The sequence below is a fragment of the Saccoglossus kowalevskii genome, chromosome 8, assembly GCF_978046115.1.
Source record: "Saccoglossus kowalevskii chromosome 8, keSacKowa6.1, whole genome shotgun sequence".
In the NCBI taxonomy this organism is placed as follows: Eukaryota; Metazoa; Hemichordata; class Enteropneusta; family Harrimaniidae; genus Saccoglossus; species Saccoglossus kowalevskii.
Genome location: NC_140648.1, coordinates 41,071,800 through 41,084,185, shown reverse-complemented (window position 1 = coordinate 41,084,185; position 12,386 = coordinate 41,071,800). Strand labels below are relative to the sequence as shown.

Below are 12,386 nucleotides of genomic sequence, written 5' to 3'. Positions count from 1 at the left end.
TAAATCATTGTGGTAATGATGAGATGTATAAGTTTTAAAAAACAAAAAATAAAAATACTTCCACAGAGAAGCAACATGTGGTTTTTTTTTATTTTAGCGTTTGTTTTCAAAAAAAGTACTAGAAAAACAACAATGATTTCATGCACAGATTAGAATCAGGCAAGACATGCAACAGAATGGCATAAATTGTTTTCAGTAGTGCATTGTAAATGACATGCTGAGTACAACACCATCATTCATAATGTAGATGTTGCCTAAATCCGAGATTTCATACAATTTCTCAGCCTGTGAAAAATGCCAGTAGCATGACTTAAACTTCTAAAGTTTATGCCAAACTTTCAATTCCCCGAATTCATTGCGGGATAATTTGTGTAGAAATCCAAAAAATTAAAGTTAGTTCAGTCAGTACATTGCCCCTGAACCTGGCTATAAATTATTATTCCTGTCATGCTTAGGTTAGTTCAATCAGCACATAGCCCTTAAACTTGAATTAACATTCATTTTTAATACTGGAAAGTGTCATGCTTTCAGTGGCAGAAACACATGATCAACAATTCTCACATTTCTTGCCTAGAATCTAAAGTTAAACTGCTTATAAGTTTTGTTAAATATTGGGGAGAGAGCCGGGACAAATTGTAACAAAGAAAGCTTAAAAGGAACTCCAGTGTGCTGAGATTATTAGAGACACATTAAAATTAATTCAAAATTTAAGATAAGCATTAATCAATTATTATGCACCAGGTGTATGTACCAGGTTTCATAATAATGTGATGATTAATCTTAAAAATAAATTATTATGCAAATTAGATGATTATTATGAATATAAGCTCAAAACTAATTTGATCATTAAAAATGACTAATTGTTATGCAAATTAGGTAATTAACATGCATGGCATTTTTACCCAAAAATAATCAAGTCTGTTCATAGTCATAGATCACCTATGTACATAGTTTCAATGGAATGTAATGATTAGTGCTTGTAATATCAAAATCTGAAAATTGATTAATTATGCAAATTGTGTAATTAATATGCAAATATTATTAATCTAAAACCAATCAGGTTTGTGCATTGCCCTATGACATTTATGTACCTAGTTTCATTGAAATGTGATGATTAGTACTTGAGATACTAGTGGAAAAGCCCCAAATTTACCAAGTGTTATGCAAATTAGGTAATTATTATGCATGAGATTTTTACCCAAAAATAATCAAATCTGTGCATAGTCATAGATCACCTATGTACCAAGTTTCATTGAAATGTAATGATCAGTACTTGAAATATCAAAAGCTGAAAATTTACTAATTATGTGAATTAGGTAATTAATATGCAAATATTATTAAATTAAAACCAGTCAGGTCTATGTAATGTCCTATCACATTTATGTATCAAGTTTCATTGAAATGTGATTAGTACTTGAGATATCAGTGGAAAAGCCAAAAATTGACTAATCGTTATGCAAATCAGGTCATTTATATGCATGGATTTTTACACAAAATCAAATCTGTGCATTAGTCCACAGCATCTATGTACCAAGTTTCATTAAAATTCAATGATTGGCTCTAGATATCAGTAGAAAAGTCATGGAACAGCTAAAAATTAGCTAATTATCATGCAAATAAGGTAATTAATATGCATGGTTTAAACCAAACCCTAAGCAAATATGCGCTTCAAACCAGGGCATCTATGCATCAAGTTTCATCAAAAACCAACATATGGTTCTTGAGATATCAGTGAAACAGACACACACACACATACATACAGAAGCACTAACTGCAAAGACTTCCATTGTGTGCAGTTTGCACACAGCAGTCAAAAATGTGAGAAAAGGTTGATTTTAGTGTTATAGGCATACCATAAAAAAGGAGTGAAATTAGTAGACCCAAATGACATGTTTGAATTTGTGAATTTGGAAGTATAAAAAGAAGTAACTCCCCCCCCCCATAACAGCATCTACAATCTGAAATACTACAAGAAAATTACCATAAAAATTACATAGTCATATAATAAAGATAGATGAATTGGGATTTGAGTCCCAATCGACGATAACAACGCACGCAAAAAAAGCAAAAGTTCATGGGTAGACGGTTGTAAACAATGACACACTATGGCCATCTGACACATGCGCATGTGAGGACTCCCCCGCTTTAAACATGCATGCAAAATTTGGAGACAGCAATAGATCATGGTTCTGTGTCACATCAACAACCAGGATCTAAAACAAATTACACAGAACATATAACATAGTAAAAAAAATAATTGAGAATCTGATTTGTTGATTAAGGAATGAAACAGGATTTTCTTTGCTGCATGTTTTCATACTTCATGTTTTCATGCTTTTTGTTGCAACAAATTCTGATGAAAATCATCACCTTGATCAAATTACTACTGCTGCACATAGTGTTCAAACTGCAATGCTCCATGTCAGCAAATTTGCTAGTCACTTAGCAATGTTGCTTTCAGACAAGTGTCCAGTACTTTGACTGTGGCAACAACAAGTTTGTCTCAGGTTATGTATGAACACGAGTACGACAATAATGTGTAATTATATACCAGACATATGAATTATATCTGATATCTTTTTTATAATGGCCAGATTCCGCAGTGAAATTATTGTGTCTCTTTCTTTACACATTGACATTTGTTCAGAATATTATAGTTTATTATTATAGTGTACTGTGCTTTGTATATATTATTATAGTGTACTGTGCTCTGTATATATTATTATAGAATACTGTGCTTTGTATATATTATTATAGTGTACTGTGCTTTGTATATATTATTATAGTGCACTGTGCTCTGTATATATTATTATAGTGTACTGTGCTTTGTATATATTATTATAGTGTACTGTGCTCTGTATATATTATTATAGTGTACTGTGCTTTGTATATATTATTATAGTGTACTGTGCTCTGTATATATTATTATAGTGTACTGTGCTTTGTATATATTATTATAGTGTACTGTGCTTTGTATATATTATTATAGTGTACTGTGCTCTGTATATATTATTATAGTGTACTGTGCTTTGTATATATTATTATAGTGTACTGTGCTCTGTATATATTATTATAGTGTACTGTGCTTTGTATATATTATTATAGTGTACTGTGCTTTGTATATATTATTATAGTGTACTGTGCTCTGTATATATTATTATAGTGCACTGTGCTTTGTATATATTATTATAGTGTACTGTGCTTTGTATATATTATTATAGTGCACTGTGCTCTGTATATATTATTATAGTGTACTGTGCTCTGTATATATTATTATAGTGTACTGTGCTCTGTATATATTATTATAGTGCACTGTGCACTGTATATATTATTATAGTGTACTGTGCTCTGTATATATTATTATAGTGCACTGTGCTCTGTATATATTATTATAGTGTACTGTGCTCTGTATATATTATTATAGTGTACTGTGCTCTGTATATATTATTATAGTGTACTGTGCTCTGTATATATTATTATAGTGTACTGTGCTTTGTATATATTATTATAGTGCACTGTGCTTTGTATATATTATTATAGTGCACTGTGCTCTGTATATATTATTATAGTGTACTGTGTTCTGTATATATTATTATAGTGTACTGTGCTCTGTATATATTATTATAGTGCACTGTGCTTTGTATATATTATTATACTGCACTGTGCTCTGTATATATTATTATAGTGTACTGTGTTCTGTATATATTATTATAGTGTACTGTGCTCTGTATATATTATTATAGTGCACTGTGCTTTGTATATATTATTATACTGCACTGTGCACTGTATATATTATTATAGTGTACTGTGCTCTGTATATATTATTATAGTGCACTGTGCTCTGTATATATTATTATAGTGTACTGTGCTCTGTATATATTATTATAGTGCACTGTGCTCTGTATATATTATTATAGTGCACTGTGCTCTGTATATATTATTATAGTGTACTGTGCTCTGTATATATTATTATAGTGCACTGTGCTCTGTATATATTATTATAGTGTACTGTGTTCTGTATATATTATTATAGTGTACTGTGCTCTGTATATATTATTATAGTGCACTGTGCTTTGTATATATTATTATACTGCACTGTGCTCTGTATATATTATTATAGTGTACTGTGCTCTGTATATATTATAGTGTATTGTGCTCAGTATATATTATTATATTGCACTGTGCTCTGTATATATTATTATAGTGTACTGTGTTCTGTATATATTATTATAGTGTACTGTGCTCTGTATATATTATTATAGTGCACTGTGCTCTGTATATATTATTATAGTGTACTGTGCTCTGTATATATTATTATAGTGTACTGTGCTCTGTATATATTATTATAGTGTACTGTGCTCTGTATATATTATTATAGTGTACTGTGCTCTGTATATATTATTATAGTGTACTGTGCTCTGTATATATTATTATACTGCACTGTGCTCTGTATATATTATTATAGTGTATTGTGCTCTGTATATATTATAGTGTATTGTGCTCAGTATATATTATTATATTGCACTGTGCTCTGTATATATTATTATAGTGTACTGTGTTCTGTATATATTATTATAGTGTACTGTGCTCTGTATATATTATTATAGTGTACTGTGCTCTGTATATATTATTATAGTGTACTGTGCTCTGTATATATTATAGTGTACTGTGCTCTGTATATATTATTATAGTGTACTGTGCTTTGTATATATTATAATTATTATAGTGTACTGTGCTTTGTATATATTATTATAGTGCACTGTGCTCTGTATATATTATTATAGTGCACTGTGCTCTGTATATATTATAATAGTGCACTGTGCTCTGTATATATTATTATATTGTACTGTGCTCTGTATATATTATTATAGTGTACTGTGCTCTGTATATATTATTATAGTGCACTGTGCTCTGTATATATTATTATAGTGCACTGTGCTCTGTATATATTATTATAGTGCACTGTGCTCTGTATATATTATTATAGTGCACTGTGCTCTGTATATATTATAATAGTGCACTGTGCTCTGTATATATTATTATATTGTACTGTGCTCTGTATATATTATTATAGTGTACTGTGCTCTGTATATATTATTATAGTGTACTGTGCTCTGTATATATTATTATAGTGTACTGTGTTCTGTATATATTATTATAGTGTACTGTGCTCTGTATATATTATTATAGTGCACTGTGCTCTGTATATATTATTATAGTGCACTGTGCTCTGTATATATTATTATAGTGTACTGTGTTCTGTATATATTATTATAGTGTACTGTGCTCTGTATATATTATTATAGTGTACTGTGCTCTGTATATATTATTATAGTATACTGTGCTCTGTATATATTATTATAGTGTACTGTGCTCTGTATATATTATTATAGTGTACTGTGCTCTGTATATATTATTATAGTGCACTGTGCTCTGTATATATTATTATAGTGTACTGTGTTCTGTATATATTATTATAGTGTACTGTGCTCTGTATATATTATTATAGTGCACTGTGCTCTGTATATATTATTAGTGTACTGTGCTCTGTATATATTATTATAGTGTACTGTGCTCTGTATATAACATTATAGTGCTCTGTGCTTTGTATATATTATTATAGTGTACTGTGCTCTGTATATATTATTATAGTGTACTGTGCTCTGTATATATTATTATAGTGTACTGTGCTCTGTATATATTATTATACTGCACTGTGCTCTGTATATATTATTATAGTGTACTGTGCTCTGTATATATTATTATAGTGTATTGTGCTCAGTATATATTATTATATTGCACTGTGCTCTGTATATATTATTATATTGTACTGTGCTCTGTATATATTATTATAGTGTACTGTGTTCTGTATATATTATTATAGTGTACTGTGTTCTGTATATATTATTATAGTGTACTGTGCTCTGTATATATTATTATAGTGCACTGTGCTCTGTATATATTATTATAGTGTACTGTGCTCTGTATATATTATTATAGTGTACTGTGCTCTGTATATATTATTATAGTGTACTGTGCTCTGTATATAACATTATAGTGCACTGTGCTTTGTATATATTATTATAGTGTACTGTGCTCTGTATACATGTATATTATTATAGTGTACTGTGCTCTGTATATATTATTATACTGCACTGTGCTCTGTATATATTATTATAGTGTACTGTGCTCTGTATATATTATTATAGTGTATTGTGCTCAGTATATATTATTATATTGCACTGTGCTCTGTATATATTATTATAGTGTACTGTGCTCTGTATATATTATTATAGTGTACTGTGTTCTGTATATATTATTATAGTGCACTGTGCTCTGTATATATTATTATAGTGCACTGTGCTCTGTATATATTATTATAGTGTACTGTGCTCTGTATATATTATTATAGTGTACTGTGCTCTGTATATATTATTATAGTGCACTGTGCTCTGTATATATTATTATAGTGCACTGTGCTCTGTATATATTATTATAGTGTACTGTGATCTGTATATATTATTATAGTGCACTGTGCTCTGTATATATTATTATAGTGTACTGTGCTCTGTATATATTATTATAGTGCACTGTGCTCTGTATATATTATTATAGTGTACTGTGCTCTGTATATATTATTATAGTGCACTGTGCTCTGTATATATTATTATAGTGCACTGTGCTCTGTATATATTATTATAGTGTACTGTGCTCTGTATATATTATTATAGTGTACTGTGCTCTGTATATATTATTATAGTGCACTGTGCTCTGTATATATTATTATAGTGTACTGTGCTCTGTATATATTATTATAGTGTACTGTGCTCTGTATATATTATTATAGTGCACTGTGCTCTGTATATATTATTATAGTGTACTGTGCTCTGTATATATTATTATAGTGCACTGTGCTTTGTATATATTATTATAGTGCACTGTGCTCTGTATATATTATTATAGTGCACTGTGCTCTGTATATATTATTATAGTGCACTGTGCTCTGTATATATTATTATAGTGTACTGTGCTCTGTATATATTATTATAGTGTACTGTGCTCTGTATATATTATTATAGTGCACTGTGCTTTGTATATATTATTATAGTGCACTGTGCTCTGTATATATTATTATAGTGTACTGTGCTCTGTATATATTATTATAGTGCACTGTGCTCTGTATATATTATTATAGTGCACTGTGCTCTGTATATATTATTATAGTGCACTGTGCTCTGTATATATTATTATAGTGCACTGTGCTCTGTATATATTATTATAGTGTACTGTGCTCTGTATATATTATTATAGTGCACTATGCTCTGTATATATTATTATAGTGCACTGTGCTTTGTATATATTATTATAGTGCACTGTGCTCTGTATATATTATTATAGTGCACTGTGCTCTGTATATATTATTATAGTGCACTGTGCTCTGTATATATTATTATAGTGCACTGTGCTCTGTATATATTATTATAGTGCACTGTGCTCTGTATATATTATTATAGTGCACTGTGCTCTGTATATATTATTATAGTGTACTGTGCTCTGTATATATTATTATAGTGCACTGTGCTCTGTATATATTATTATAGTGCACTATGCTCTGTATATATTATTATAGTGCACTGTGCTCTGTATATATTATTATAGTGCACTGTGTTCTGTATATATTATTATAGTGCACTGTGCTCTGTATATATTATAGTGCACTGTGCTCTGTATATATTATTATAGTGTACTGTGCTCTGTATATATTATAGTGCACTGTGCTCTGTATATATTATTATAGTGCACTGTGCTCTGTATATATTATTATAGTGCACTGTGCTCTGTATATATTATTATAGTGTACTGTGCTCTGTATATATTATTATAGTGTACTGTGCTCTGTATATATTATTATAGTGCACTGTGCTCTGTATGTATTATTATAGTGCACTGTGCTCTGTATATATTATAGTGCACTGTGCTCTGTATATATTATTATAGTGCACTGTGCTCTGTATATATTATTATAGTGTACTGTGCTCTGTATATATTATTATAGTGCACTGTGCTCTGTATATATTATTATAGTGCACTGTGCTCTGTATATATTATTATAGTGTACTGTGCTCTGTATATATTATTATAGTGTACTGTGCTCTGTATATATTATTATAGTGCACTGTGCTCTGTATATATTATTATAGTGCACTGTATATATTATTATAGTGTTCTGTATATATTATTATAGTGCACTGTGCTTTGTATATATTATTATAGTGCACTGTGCTCTGTATATATTATTATAGTGTACTGTGTTCTGTATATATTATTATAGTGTACTGTGCTCTGTATATATTATTATAGTGCACTGTGCTCTGTATATATTATTATAGTGCACTGTGCTCTGTATATATTATTATAGTGTACTGTGCTCTGTATATATTATTATAGTGCACTGTGCTCTGTATATATTATTATAGTGTACTGTGCTCTGTATATATTATTATAGTGTACTGTGCTCTGTATATATTATTATAGTGTACTGTGCTCTGTATATATTATTATAGTGCACTGTGCTCTGTATATATTATTATAGTGTACTGTGCTCTGTATATATTATTATAGTGCACTGTGCTTTGTATATATTATTATAGTGTACTGTGCTCTGTATATATTATTATAGTGTACTGTGCTCTGTATATATTATTATAGTGCACTGTGCTCTGTATATATTATTATAGTGTACTGTGCTCTGTATATATTATTATAGTGCACTGTGCTCTGTATATATTATTATAGTGTACTGTGCTCTGTATATATTATTATAGTGCACTGTGCTCTGTATATATTATTATAGTGTACTGTGCTCTGTATATATTATTATAGTGCACTGTGCTTTGTATATATTATTATAGTGTACTGTGCTCTGTATATATTATTATAGTGTACTGTGCTCTGTATATATTATTATAGTGTACTGTGCTCTGTATATATTATTATAGTGCACTGTGCTCTGTATATATTATTATAGTGTACTGTGCTCTGTATATATTATTATAGTGCACTGTGCTTTGTATATATTATTATAGTGCACTGTGCTCTGTATATATTATTATAGTGCACTGTGCTCTGTATATATTATTATAGTGTACTGTGCTCTGTATATATTATTATAGTGTACTGTGCTCTGTATATATTATTATAGTGTACTGTGCTCTGTATATATTATTATAGTGCACTGTGCTCTGTATATATTATTATAGTGTACTGTGCTCTGTATATATTATTATAGTGTACTGTGCTCTGTATATATTATTATAGTGCACTGTGCTCTGTATATATTATTATAGTGCACTGTGCTCTGTATATATTATTATAGTGTACTGTGCTCTGTATATATTATTATAGTGTACTGTGCTCTGTATATATTATTATAGTGCACTGTGCTCTGTATATATTATTATAGTGCACTGTGCTCTGTATATATTATTATAGTGCACTGTGCACTGTATATATTATTATAGTGCACTGTGCTCTGTATATATTATTATATTGCACTGTGCTCTGTATATATTATAGTGCACTGTATATATTATAGTGCACTGTGCTCTGTATATATTATTATAGTGTACTGTGCTCTGTATATATTATTATAGTGCACTGTGCTCTGTATATATTATTATAGTGTACTGTGCTCTGTATATATTATTATAGTGCACTGTGCTCTGTATATATTATTATAGTGTACTGTGCTCTGTATATATTATTATAGTGTACTGTGCTCTGTATATATTATTATAGTGTACTGTGCTCTGTATATATTATTATAGTGCACTGTGCTCTGTATATATTATTATAGTGTACTGTGCTCTGTATATATTATTATAGTGCACTGTGCTTTGTATATATTATTATAGTGTACTGTGCTCTGTATATATTATTATATTGCACTGTGCTCTGTATATATTATTATAGTGTACTGTGCTCTGTATATATTATTATAGTGCACTGTGCACTGTATATATTATTATAGTGCACTGTGCTCTGTATATATTATTATATTGCACTGTGCTCTGTATATATTATTATAGTGTACTGTGCTCTGTATATATTATTATAGTGCACTGTGCTCTGTATATATTATTATAGTGCACTGTGCTCTGTATATATTATTATAGTGCACTGTGCACTGTATATATTATTATAGTGCACTGTGCTCTGTATATATTATTATATTGCACTGTGCTCTGTATATATTATAGTGCACTGTATATATTATAGTGCACTGTGCTCTGTATATATTATTATAGTGTACTGTGCTCTGTATATATTATTATAGTGCACTGTGCTCTGTATATATTATTATAGTGTACTGTGCTCTGTATATATTATTATAGTGCACTGTGCTCTGTATATATTATTATAGTGTACTGTGCTCTGTATATATTATTATAGTGTACTGTGCTCTGTATATATTATTATAGTGTACTGTGCTCTGTATATATTATTATAGTGCACTGTGCTCTGTATATATTATTATAGTGTACTGTGCTCTGTATATATTATTATAGTGCACTGTGCTTTGTATATATTATTATAGTGTACTGTGCTCTGTATATATTATTATAGTGTACTGTGCTCTGTATATATTATTATAGTGTACTGTGCTCTGTATATATTATTATAGTGCACTGTGCTCTGTATATATTATTATAGTGTACTGTGCTCTGTATATATTATTATAGTGCACTGTGCTTTGTATATATTATTATAGTGTACTGTGCTCTGTATATATTATTATAGTGCACTGTGCTCTGTATATATTATTATAGTGTACTGTGCTCTGTATATATTATTATAGTGTACTGTGCTCTGTATATATTATTATAGTGCACTGTGCTCTGTATATATTATTATAGTGTACTGTGCTCTGTATATATTATTATAGTGCACTGTGCTTTGTATATATTATTATAGTGCACTGTGCTCTGTATATATTATTATAGTGCACTGTGTTCTGTATATATTATTATAGTGCACTGTGCTCTGTATATATTATTATAGTGTACTGTGCTCTGTATATATTATTATAGTGTACTGTGCTCTGTATATATTATTATAGTGTACTGTGCTCTGTATATATTATTATAGTGCACTGTGCTCTGTATATATTATTATAGTGTACTGTGCTCTGTATATATTATTATAGTGTACTGTGCTATGTATATATTATTATAGTGCACTGTGCTCTGTATATATTATTATAGTGCACTGTGCTCTGTATATATTATTATAGTGCACTGTGCTCTGTATACATTATTATAGTGTACTGTGCTCTGTATATATTATTATAGTGCACTGTGCTCTGTATATATTATTATAGTGCACTGTGCTTTGTATATATTATTATAGTGCACTGTGCTCTGTATATATTATTATATTGCACTGTGCTCTGTATATATTATAATAGCGCACTGTATATATTATTATAGTGCACTGTGCTCTGTATATATTATTATAGTGTACTGTGCTCTGTATATATTATTATAGTGTACTGTGCTCTGTATATATTATTATAGTGTACTGTGCTCTATATATTATTATAGTGTACTGTGCTCTGTATATATTATTATAGTGCACTGTTCTTTGTATATATTATTATAGTGCACTGTGCTCTGTATATATTATAATAGTGCACTGTGTATATTATAGTGCACTGTGCTCTGTATATATTATTATATTGCACTGTGCTTTGTATATATTATTATAGTGCACTGTATATATTATTATAGTGTACTGTGCTCTGTATATATTATTATAGTGTACTGTGCTCTGTATATATTATTATAGTGTACTGTGCTCTGTATATATTATTATAGTGCACTGTGCTCTGTATATATTATTATAGTGTACTGTGCTCTGTATATATTATTATAGTGCACTGTGCTCTGTATATATTATTATAGTGCACTGTGCTTTGTATATATTATTATAGTGCACTGTGCTCTGTATATATTATTATATTGCACTGTGCTCTGTATATATCATAATAGTGCACTGTATATATTATTATAGTGCACTGTGCTCTGTATACATTATTATATTGCACTGTGCTCTGTATATATTATTATAGTGCACTGTGCTCTGTATATATTATTATAGTGTACTGTGCTCTGTATATATTATTATAGTGCACTGTGCTCTGTATATATTATTATAGTGCACTGTGCTTTGTATATATTATTATAGTGCACTGTGCTCTGTATATATTATTATAGTGCACTGTGCTCTGTATATATTATTATAGTGTACTGTGCTCTGTATATATTATTATAGTGTACTGTGCTCTGTATATATTATTATAGTGCACTGTATATATTATTATAGTG

At 29.2% G+C, this 12,386-nt stretch overlaps 1 protein-coding gene across 1 annotated transcript in view; it reads right to left on the bottom strand.

Annotated features, from left to right (window-relative positions):
• Positions 1–12,386, bottom strand: part of LOC102803203 (voltage-dependent T-type calcium channel subunit alpha-1H-like) — a 264,401-nt gene that overhangs the window by 246,596 nt on the left and 5,419 nt on the right. The window lies entirely within an intron of this gene.